This window comes from Rattus norvegicus, chromosome X (genome assembly GCF_036323735.1).
Source record: "Rattus norvegicus strain BN/NHsdMcwi chromosome X, GRCr8, whole genome shotgun sequence".
NCBI classification, from domain to species: Eukaryota; Metazoa; Chordata; class Mammalia; order Rodentia; family Muridae; genus Rattus; species Rattus norvegicus.
The window spans coordinates 34,067,182-34,079,134 of record NC_086039.1 but is presented as its reverse complement, the minus strand read 5'-3'; the positions used below and the strand labels follow the sequence as shown (position 1 = coordinate 34,079,134).

General features: G+C 42.9%; 1 long non-coding RNA gene across 1 annotated transcript; it reads right to left on the bottom strand.

Moving 5' to 3' along the window:
• Positions 1–8,400: 8,400 nt before the first annotated feature.
• LOC108349165 (uncharacterized) lies at positions 8,401–11,738 on the bottom strand. The gene is made up of 3 exons (XR_001842648.3): positions 11,656–11,738; positions 9,444–9,540; positions 8,401–8,524 (listed from the first exon to the last, which is right to left on the bottom strand). It is a non-coding gene; the product is annotated as an uncharacterized LOC108349165 (long non-coding RNA).
• Positions 11,739–11,953: the final 215 nt, after the last annotated feature.

Sequence of the window (11,953 nt, the reverse complement as noted above, 5' to 3'; positions counted from 1 at the left end):
TGAAGAAGACCTCAGAAGATGGAAAGATCTCCCATGCTCATGGATTGGCAGGATTAATATAGTAAAAATGGCCATTTTACCAAAAGCAATCTACAGATTCAATGCAATCCCCATCAAAATACCAATCCAATTCTTCAAAGAGTTAGACAGAACAATTTGCAAATTCATCTGGAATAACAAAAAACCCAGGATAGCTAAAGCTATCCTCAACAATAAAAGGACTTCAGGGGGAATCACTATCCCTGAACTCAAGCAGTATTACAGAGCAATAGTGATAAAAACTGCATGGTATTGGTACAGAGACAGACAGATAGACCAATGGAATAGAATTGAAGACCCAGAAATGAACCCACACACCTATGGTCACTTGATTTTTGACAAAGGAGCCAAAACCATCCAATGGAAAAAAGATAGCATTTTCAGCAAATGGTGCTGGTTCAACTGGAGGGCAACATGTAGAAGAATGCAGATCGATCCATCCTTATCACCCTGTACAAAGCTTAAGTCCAAGTGGATCAAGGACCTCCACATCAAACCAGACACACTCAAACTAATAGAAGAAAAACTAGGGAAGCATCTGGAACACATGGGCACTGGAAAAAATTTCCTGAACAAAACACCAATGGCTTATGCTCTAAGATCAAGAATCGACAAATGGGACCTCATAAAACTGCAAAGCTTCTGTAAGGCAAAGGACACTGTGGTTAGGACAAAACGGCAACCAACAGATTGGGAAAAGATCTTTACCAATCCTACAACAGATAGAGGCCTTATATCCAAAATATACAAAGAACTCAAGAAGTTAGACCGCAGGGAAACAAATAACCCTATTAAAAAATGGGGTTCAGAGCTAAACAAAGAATTCACAGCTGAGGAATGCCGAATGGCGGAGAAACACCTAAAGAAATGTTCAACATCTTTAGTCATAAGGGAAATGCAAATCAAAACAACCCTGAGATTTCACCTCACACCAGTGCGATTGGCTAAGATCAAAAACTCAGGTGACAGCAGATGCTGGCGAGGATGTGGAGAAAGAGGAACACTCCTCCATTGTTGGTGGGATTGCAGACTGTTAAAACCATTCTGGAAATCAGTCTGGAGGTTCCTCAGAAAATTGGACATTGAACTGCCTGAGGATCCAGCTATACCTCTCTTGGGCATATACCCAAAAGATGCCTCAACATATAAAAGAGACACGTGCTCCACTATGTTCATCGCAGCCTTATTTATAATAGCCAGAATATGGAAAGAACCCAGATGCCCTTCAACAGAGGAATGGATACAGAAAATGTGGTACATCTACACAATGGAATATTACTCAGCTATCAAAAACAACGAGTTTATGAAATTCGTAGGCAAATGGTTGGAACTGGAAAATATCATCCTGAGTGAGCTAACCCAATCACAGAAAGACATACATGGTATGCACTCATTGATAAGTGGCTATTAGCCCAAATGCTTGAATTACCCTAGATCCCTAGAACAAACGAAACTCAAGACGGATGATCAAAATGTGAATGCTTCACTCCTTCTTTAAATGAGGAAAAAGAATACCCTTGGCAGGGAAGGGAGAGGCAAAGATTAAAACAGAGACAGAAGGAACACCCATTCAGAGCCTGCCCCACATGTGGCCCATACATATACAGCCACCCAATTAGACAAGATGGATGAAGCAAAGAAGTGCAGACCGACAGGAGCCGGATGTAGATCGCTCCTGAGAGACACAGCCAGAATACAGCAAATACAGAGGCGAATGCCAGCAGCAAACCACTGAACTGAGAATAGGTCCCCTATTGAAGGAATCAGAGAAAGAACTGGAAGAGCTTGAAGGGGCTCGAGACCCCAAAAGTACAACAATGCCAAGCAACCAGAGCTTCCAGGGACTAAGCCACTACCTAAAGACTATACATGGACTGACCCTGGACTCTGACCCCATAGGTAGCAATGAATATCCTAGTAAGAGCACCAGTGGAAGGGGAAGCCCTGGGTCCTGCTAAGACTGAACCCCCAGTGAACTAGTCTATGGGGGGAGGGCGGCAATGGGGGGAGGGTTGGGAGGGGAACACCCATAAGGAAGGGGAGGGGGGAGGGGGATGTTTGCCCGGAAACCGGGAAAGGGAATAACACTCGAAATGTATATAAGAAATACTCAAGTTAATAAAAAAAAAAAACTGCATGATATTGGTACAGAGACAGGCAGGTAGATCAATGGAATAGAATTGAAAACCCAGAAATGAACCCACACACCTATGGTCAGGAAAAAAGATAGCATTTTCAACAAATGGTGCTGGTTCAACTAGAGGTCAGCATATAGAAGAATGCAAATCGACCCATTCTTTTTTCCTTGTACAAAGCTCAAGTCTAAGTGGATCAAGATACACTGAAATTAATAGAAGAGAAAGTGGGAAAGAGCCTCAGACACACTGGCACAGGTGAAAATTTCCTGAACAGAACACCAGTGGCTTATCCTCTAATATCAAGAATCAACAAATAGGACCTCACAAAACTGAAAAGCTTTTGTAAGGCAAACAACATTATCTTTAGGACAAAATGGCAACCAACAGATTGGGAAAAGATCTTTACTAATCCTACATCCAATAGAGGGCTAATATCCAATATATATATATATACATATATATATATACATATATTATATATGCACACACATATATATATATGCACACATATATATACATATATATGTGTATATATATATGTATATATATATATATATATGAAGTTAGACTCCAGAGAGCCAAATAACCCTATTAAAATTGGGGTACAGAGCTAAACAAAGAATTCTCAGCTGAGGAATGCTGAATGGCTGAGAAGTACCTAAAGAAATGTTCAACATCCTTAGTCATCAGGAAATACAAATCAAAACGACCCTGAGATTCCACCTCACACCAGTCAGAATGACTAAGATCGAAAACTCAGGTGACAACAGATGCTGGAGAGGATGTGGAGAAAGATGAACACTCCTTGGGTTTTGGTGGGATTGCAAGCTGATACAACCACTCTGGTAATCAGTCTGGTGGTTCCTCAGGAAACTGGAAATAGTTCTACCCAAGGACCCAGCTATCCCACTGCTGGGCATATACCCTAAAGATGCTCCAACATATAACCAGGACACATGCTCCACTATGTTCATAGCAGCCTTATTTATAATAGCCAGAAGCTAGAAACAACCCAGATGTCCCTCAACAGAGGAATGGATACAGAAATTATGGTACATTTACAAAATGGAGTACTACTCATTTATTAAAAACAATCATTTCATGAAATTCGCAGACAAATGGATGGAACTTGAAAATATCATCCTGAATGAGGTAACCTAGTCACAAAAGAACATAGATGGTATGTACTCACTGATGAGTGGATATTAGCCAAAATAAGCTTGGAATATTCATGATACAACTCACAGATCATATAAAACCCAAGAAGAAGGAAGACCAAAGTGCAGATGCTTCAGTACTACTCAGAAGCAAATAATCTCGGGAAGTAGAGGGAGGGAGGGCTCTGGGAGGGAGAGAGGAGGAGGAGGAGGAGGAGGAGGAGGAGGAGGAGGAGGAGGAGGAGGAGGAGGAGGAGGAGGGAAAGGGGGGCAGGTTCAGATGGGGGAGGAGACAGGGGTTGGGGAGAAGTATAGAGGGTCAGGAAATTGAACAAAGGTGTGTAGTAGTGTGGCAGGGGGCACTGAGGGTAACCACTACAAAGTCCCAGATGCCAGGGACCCAAGAAGTTCCCAGGACCCAACAGGGATGGCATTAGTTGAAATACCCAACAAAAGGGGAGACAGAACCTGTGGAGACCATATCGAGTGGAGAGGCACTGGCCCCAGTTGAGGGATGGGGCCACCCACCCATCTCAGAAATATTAATCCAGAATAATTGCTCTTGTCTAAAGGAAATGCAGGAACAAAGAGTGGAGCAGAGACTGAAGGAAAGGTCATCCAGAGACTGCCCCTCCCAGGGCTCCATCCCATCTGCTGACACCAAACCCAGTCACTATTGCTGATGCCAAGTCATACTTGCTGCCAGGTGCCTGGTATAGCTGTCCTCTGAGAGGCTCTGCCAGAGCCTGACCAATACAGATGTGGTTCAGAGATTTTTTTGGGGGGGGGTACCAGCATGGGCAGCACTCATCCTGGATGGCATCTATTACAGGCTGAGCTATTTCACCTCCTAGTTTAGAGGTTGAAATCCTAATTCTCTGTACAGTGGAATGCGTCTATTTGAAGTTGGGGTCTTCGAGTAGATAATGTAAAACTGTGGTCAGTAGTATAGGGTTTACTTTTTCAAACCCTAATTTTAATAACGGTTCTTAAACACTTTAATTGAAATCAGCAGTTCAGTTCACGGGAATCAGTAGAGGCAGCTCGATCCACTCACAAACACTCAACAGATACACTAGCAGTCCAGTTCAGCAGTGTCTGGATAGCAGCAGCAGTGGAACTACCTAACAGAGACAGTCAGGCCTCAGTCAAATTGGCACGAGTCAGCAGGAGGGATCTGTACCAGCAGGGATGCCAAGAGACATTCTCCGCTGTGCCTCTCTCAACAAAGAGAAGGTCAGCTAAGAGGCAAGACCAGAAGCATAGCATAGCAGAGTGAGCTCTACCAACAAGTCCCTCTTGAAACCTGTTGAGTCCTATCTATACTTCCGCCAAAAATCAGGTGTCCTTCATGGGTCTCGTCTTACCATGTGTTGTGCATCAGTACACCAGTAGCAAACCTCAAATAGAGTCTGGATCAGCTGACATCACTCTATCAATCAGATGGAGGCCTTGCAATTGACAAGAAGCTGCCAGCACAGCACCAGATGTTTTTCGGTGCGTTTCTCTCTATGGAGTCCTGACAAATGGAGCTCAACTATGCAATGTAAGGTGGACTAATACATGCATGTTGTTAGGGAAGAATCCTTCAAGACATGTCCTTTCATGTGCTTGCTTTAGCAAAGCATCCTTTCATCTGTGCCTGCGTCAGGAAAACACTCCTTCATGCATTTGCTCCAGCAAAACACCAACCAACACAATTGACTTTCCAAAGAACCTTTAAATTTCCACTTCAAGTAGGCTGGACTCTAGTCCAATATAACTGCTATCCTTATATGAAGAGAAACATATGTGAACATAAGACACCTGTACATGGGGGTTAGCCTGGGCAGTTGTGTTGCTGCCGTTGGAATCACAGTTGTAACCAATCTGTCCTATTTCCAGACAGTTCCATACTACCCACTGAGCACAGACTAAAATGATGGGTAGGTATCACAGATTGAGGGCCAAGTGCTCACTGGGTAGCAATAGTTTAATATTTTAAATGGCTCAAAGAGATATGTAATATCTGTAAAGTATCTGAATTTCATTTCAGTCTTCACACTCAATGTTTTGCTGGAATACCATCTCAGGCATTTGTCTTATTGATTTTCTAGGGCGACTTTCCTACAGAATCTGGTTGTCCAGAGACCATATGTGCAGTCTGAAACCATTAGCTCCTGGCTGTTTCAGGATAGCTATTGGCTTCTACAATGACCATAGCTGGATCCTAAAGGACGCTAGTTTAGTTAGGAAGGGAATATGTTGAAATGATCATTTTAACAACACTTTGTAATATGTTTAAAAAATTTTAGATAGCATCTTATATAGCTCAGTTTAGCCTTGAATTCAATAAGTAGCGCGCGCGTGTGTGTGTTTTCCTCTCTAGTGTGTCCTCTTTGGAGACATGGGCTCAAGTGACCTCACCACTTTGGCATCCCAAGGATTACTGGCATTCTACTCATTGCATCTGCTTACAAATTTTCATATCCAATTGTCTTCTTTTTATTTGCTCAATTTCTTTCTTAAAACACAATTGCTATTTTTCTTATTTACTGTGAGGAGGGTGTTTCGGCACGTGCACGTGTGGAGCTTAGAAAACAGCCAGTGGGAGTTGGTCCTCTCTTCTACCTTGTAGACCATAGATATCGAACTCTGGCCATCAGGCTTGGTGGCAAATGCTCTTACCTGCTGAGCCGTCTTGTTGGATCCGCTCAATTTGCTTAAAACCAGAATGCAAGCTGGATAAAAACAATGATTTGGTAGAAGTCTCTGATTTTGATGCAGCACAGTATTCAACATTTGCTAAGGTTTTAGATTAAAGACAGCAACGTGGGAGGGGGACTGGAGTGGTAGCTTAATTGGTAATGTGCTTAGCTTGAGTTTGATTCCCAGAACCCATACGACAATAAGCCTGTCACAGTAGTATCCCTTCTAATTCTGGGACTGAGGAGTCAATGGAAGAAGGACAGGTTGATTGCTGGCATTCACTGGCTAGCCTAGTTTACCTGATAAATGAGAGACCATCTCTCAAAACACGGTAGATGCCTGAGGTTGCTTCTCCACCATCTGCATATGTGTGTACACACATAGACAATAGAAAATAGGTTGTTTTACCTATTTACAGTTAAGATTTAAACAAGATCTCCTACAATTGTTTCATGGGAATTTCAAAACATTGAAGGTGGTTTCTGTAGGAGCTATAAGTTTAAACTTTCATTGACTTCCCTATTTCCTCCATTCAGTAAGAGGGGAAGAGTGTAAGGCAGTGGAGACTCTTTCCGAGTTAAATGGGGTGGGCCACATAATGTGGGCTTCCCCTGTATTTACTTAGGGATGAATCTTGTGATCTACAAAGGAACAACAGGCTCTTGTACCCACAGCAAGTTAAGGGAATTAACAGTCTTGTGCTTGTAAACAGCAACCAGCTCCCATTCAGTCCTTTTGATTTCCAGAAACAAGAACCTGATTCTTAGCATCTCTTGGATAGTGTTGGCTTTTTCCACCGATGACAAATGGCAGTGGAGCCAATTTGTTGAGCATTACCTTCAAGCCAAGGCTTCTCACGCTTAAGGAGAGGGAATAAGCACTTTTACTTCTCTTTAGTTATCTCCTTAAAGAAGCCATTTGTATATGTTAATATGACTTATTGACTAAAAAATAATTGGACAAAACAACTAGTGGCTCCATCTGCGCCATACATATTTAACATCTTGAAAATAAAAATTTTGTATTTGCTTACGTTGTTAACATTGCACTTTATTATATGGAAACAAAACAACAAAATCTCAGGAGCTGGAAGTGTGGCTTAGTTGCTAAGAGTGTTCTCTTAGTATGCATGAGGCTTTGGGTTTAATCTTCAGCACTGGTATAAAATAAATGACGGAATGTACTGCTGTAATCCCAGCAGCGGTGGATGAAAGAACTCAGAGATTATTCTCCTTACATAGTAACTTCAGGGCTGCCTGAATTACATGAAAGCGTATGTCTTAGTGTTCTATCATTGTAAATAGATACCATGATCATGGCATCTCTTATAAAGGAAAGCATTTAACCTGGGTTTACTTATAGTTTCAGAGGTTTATCAGCATGGGAGGAAGCATGGTGGGAAAGCATGGGAGGAAGCATGGTGGCACACAGGTAGACATGGTGTTGAAGAAGGAGTCTAGAGTTTATATTTCAATCTGGATCTGCACACAACAGGAAGAGAGACACTGGGCCTGGCTTTGAAGGACCCTAGTCCTTACTAAAGTGTAAGAGCTATTAAGAGGCTTGGCCTGATAGAAAGTAGGTAGGTTATGGGGTTCCTGTGAAGGACCCTAGGGGCATTCACCAGCTTTACATCCACTGCCTTAGGTCAAGATTAGGCCAAGTACCAGCTTCCTGCCTCAGGTCAAGGCTAGGCCAAGTTCCATTCTCCACAAGGTTCTCAGAAGTAGCAGGGACATTCTTGAAAAACCACAGAATGTACTGACTGTCACCTGACCCTCTGGTCCCAGATAAGAGTTCGAATGCATATCATATGCTTGCTAGCCAATAAATTTAAACTGTAACCTTGCTGAAGTAACCTGTACCTCTAAAAAGTATAAAAACTGCTTGTTATAGCCATTCAGAGTCACCTTCTAGTCACTCGCCATGAGGGGCTGATTGAAGGTCGACCCCGACGCACCGGAAAATAAACCTCTAGTGCTCTAGTGTTTGCATCGAACTCCTTTCTCATGTCTCACTTGGGGGGGGGGGTGGAATCTCCCAGTAGTTAAGACTCACTTCGAGCCTTACAGCTTGAGCTTCTGAAACTTCAAAGCCCAGTGCCAGTGACATGCTTCCTCCAACAAGGTCACAACTATTAATCCCTCTCAAGTAGCACTATTCGATAATGTCCAAACATTCAAACATATGAACCTACAGGGGCCATTCCTAATCAAACCATCACACCGTATATCAAATGACAACAAATTACTTTTTGTGCAAATCTTGGAGCTACTCTGAGTACTCACATTAGAAGAAACAGCATGGAAATGTCATAGTTGCACATTGTATTAGTTACTTTTGTGTTGCTAGGATAAAATATCATGACCAAAAGCAGCTTATAGAAGGAAGAGTTTATTTTGACTTCCAGGTCCTGTGAGAGAATTCGTAATTGCAGAGGAGGCATAGCAGTGCGCAGTGGAATCAGGAGAATTTCTGGTCACACAGGAAGCTGAGAGAGAACTAGAAGAGGGCAAGGGTTTAAAGCTCAAAGCCCACTCAGTGACCCTATTTCCTCCAAAAAGGCTGCCCCTCTTAAAGTTTCTATATACCTCCACGAATGCACCATACCTAGGGCCAAGTGATCAAATATCTGAGACTATAATGGACATTGCTCATTCAAAGCACCATTCACATAATATATAACTAGAAGAACTATATATTATTCTTTTGTTTCTAATTATTTCTATTATTGTTTGTTGATTGTAGGGGTCTCTGCCACCACCACAGCTAGCAGAGTAACAATCTGCAGGAGACATAAAGGTTGTTTGGTTCAGCACAATTCAGTAGCTGGTGTTGGTTCAAACTTTAAGAGTCTGACCCTGAGTATTTTATTTAGGCATACTTAAGCACAGCACAATTTGGTGAAAAATTTTCTTGGTGATAATTAACTCAATCCTATGTGCATAATAAATCTTAAGACATGGCTACATTGAGACTCTGTAAGTACATGTGACATCTTCCATAAAATTGGTCTTTATAGATTTGCCACATGTGACACCTTCCATAAAGATAGTTTCTATAGATTGACAAGCTCTCAATAAGGGCCTTGGGGAGAAGCTGATGTGGTCTGGGACACACAGATAATACAGAGATCACCAGGCTATTAACCATGTTCACTTCTAGCCTTCTGGGCAGATAACAGGTTGTACAACTCTCCTTTGATGGGAAAACCCTGTGTGTAAGACTTAACTTCTTCAATTTGTATAATATTTATACCAATAAATGACACGTGAAAAGGAGCGGTAGTAAAATCCTGCTAGCTCAGCGAGGTAACTATTTTCTTAACTATATACAACATATCTATTTACAAGCCTGATTCTAGAACTAATGGGCTAGCTCTTTAGAAATCTTTCAGTGTCATTCTACTGAGCTAGTCTACCTTTCTCTTGAGCTCATCCAAACACAAGAGGGCTCCTTAGCTGTCTTTCCTTGAATCCTGTTTCGCCTGTGTCCTGCCAGATGCTTCTCTCTTGTTCCTGCAAGCCCAAAGAAAATCCCGATCTCTTACCTGGGAGCTTCTTCCATGAAGCTCTTCCAAGCCAAAAGAGACAGTCCAAAGCAAGAGCCCACTGAACTCTCTCAAAGGTCCAGTTGCTACCTCCTCCCTTACACCCTTGGCAGGCTGAGCCAAGTCACCATCATGGATTGAGGCTGACCCATTTCCCTTGTAAGGTAGGGCAGCTCAAGGCCATCCAGCTGGCTTTGCCTGGTGTCATAGAGCAAAGACCACAGGCCTTTCCCAAGCACCTTACGTTAAATAGTCAAGAACTTGCCATTTTTTAGCACTCTTATTTAAGGAGGGTTTTACAGGCACACCCAAAGTGCATCTCTACAGGACACACCTAACTGCATCTGGCATTTGTAGTATCTTTCTAAGTTTGCATTATTTTACTCTATGAACAATAATCAAATACTCTGAAATGCCTGTGTATTTAACATTCTGGTTTCTCCTGGTACTCATTTGTGAGCCCAGCATATCTGCACCTCACACAATTGGTTCCTGGACAATTAACCATTTGTATGGGCTTCTTTTTTTAAAATATAAAACTTATTTTTATATTCATTGGTGTTTTGCCATTTAGGTCTGTAAGGGTGTCAGAAGCCCTGGATCTGGAGGGACAAACAGGTATGTGGGTACTGGGAATTGAACTTGGGTCCTTTGGAAGCAGCCAGTACTCTTAACCACTGAGGCATCTCTCCAACCCCAAGTACTTAACTTCTACAATCATTCTTTCATATTTTGTAACAGGGGAAACTGAGTCTCACTATATATTTTATAAAGGCCTAGAGCTTGCTCTTTAGTCCTAGCTAACGATGAATTCACAATCCTCCTGCCTTTGCCTCCTGAGGGCTGAGATTACAGGTGTTCACAGCTATAACTGTCTTATAGCTATTTTTCTTATTTCTTACTTATATTCTTACTTTTTGGCACTGACTTCCTGTCATCACACATACATTCCCATTGAGCAACTCCAATCTGCAGGTTCTTCTTTATAGTTTTTGTGTTATGTGTCTCCAGAATGTGTCCGGACAGAAGTTTCAGTAAGTAATCTTTCTTATTTCTTTAGCCTCTAGTTAATTTTGTTTCTATAGGGTCTTGTAGAGAAAGAGTCGAGAATCATGAGGGTCATCAAGATGGTTTAGTGAGTAAGGGCACTTGCCACCAAGCCTGACAAGTTGTTAGTTCCCCAGAACCTGTATGGTAGAAGAAGAGAGCCAATTCCCTCAAGTGTTTTGACCTCCATATATGTGGTAACCCCTAAGCCCAAATAAACACAAATTTTCAAAATACCAAAAGCCATGAGCTGTCAATTTTACTTCATCTACCCATCCATTTCACAGGGTGCCCACTTGTACCACCTCTCAGGACTACAGAACCTGACAGCACAGAGTGGACTAGCGTGGTTCTGCATTTCGCTTCGCTGCTGGAGTGTCAGAACACCACTCGGGGAGGCGAAACACAGAGCTGCTAGGCTATGTTCCTTTCGTCTGTTGGAGTGCTGGGCTCATGAGACACCGACTCGCTACTCCGGGGAGACGAAACGCAGCCTAAGATGGAGTCCCAGACAGTGTTTCTCTGGGTGAGAAATGGCGTTGGCTGGGACAGAGGCTGTGGTTCTGAAACTCCTGGCACCCAGAAGTTGCTGGGAACTGTGAAGAGTTGAAAATTGGGAGTAGGGGGATCTAGCTTAGCTCAGAGGGAGTGCCAGGAGTGTGGAGAGGCCTTCTGCGGGAGACTTAGGCATGGCTCTATATGACTAAGGCCTCCCCCTACAGCAGACCTTGATGAGATAGTCCTTGCTTCAAACTGTTCATTCATGACAGAAAAGGACACATGCAATTTACTCAGGGTGAACCAGAGAATAAATGCCTTTTTCAGGAAGGGATGCCTAGAAAAGGAAGCTTTTTGGCTAAACTCTTGGGGCCTATCTGGATACCTTATTAGCATGGAGAACTCTAGGCTCTATGATAAGTGACCGGTGTTTGTGGTCACGTGCTTCAGAACAGGAACCAGGTCGGGGGAGTAGGATAAATGTCTACCGTTCTCACTTATGAGAATTACCAGGGTCCCCTAATCTGCTCAACCTTACCAGTTTTTCTCTCTGGTGACACCATTCCACTTGCTCCACAGACTAGTTGTTAGCATTTTGTCTAAGCTCCACCCCAGAGTTACTTGGCAACAGCCAGGTATGCTCCGCCCCCACAGTTACCTGGCAACAGTCAGGTGTGTGACTCACTGTAAAAGGGGCTGCTTCCTATTCCCCTTGCTCTTACCTTCCTGCTCCCACTCTCTCCCCATCACCTCCCCCCCCACTCCACGTGAACATGGCCAGCCTCTATCCCCTATCCCTCTCTCTCTCCTCTCTCTGCCTTTCTCTGCCTCTACTA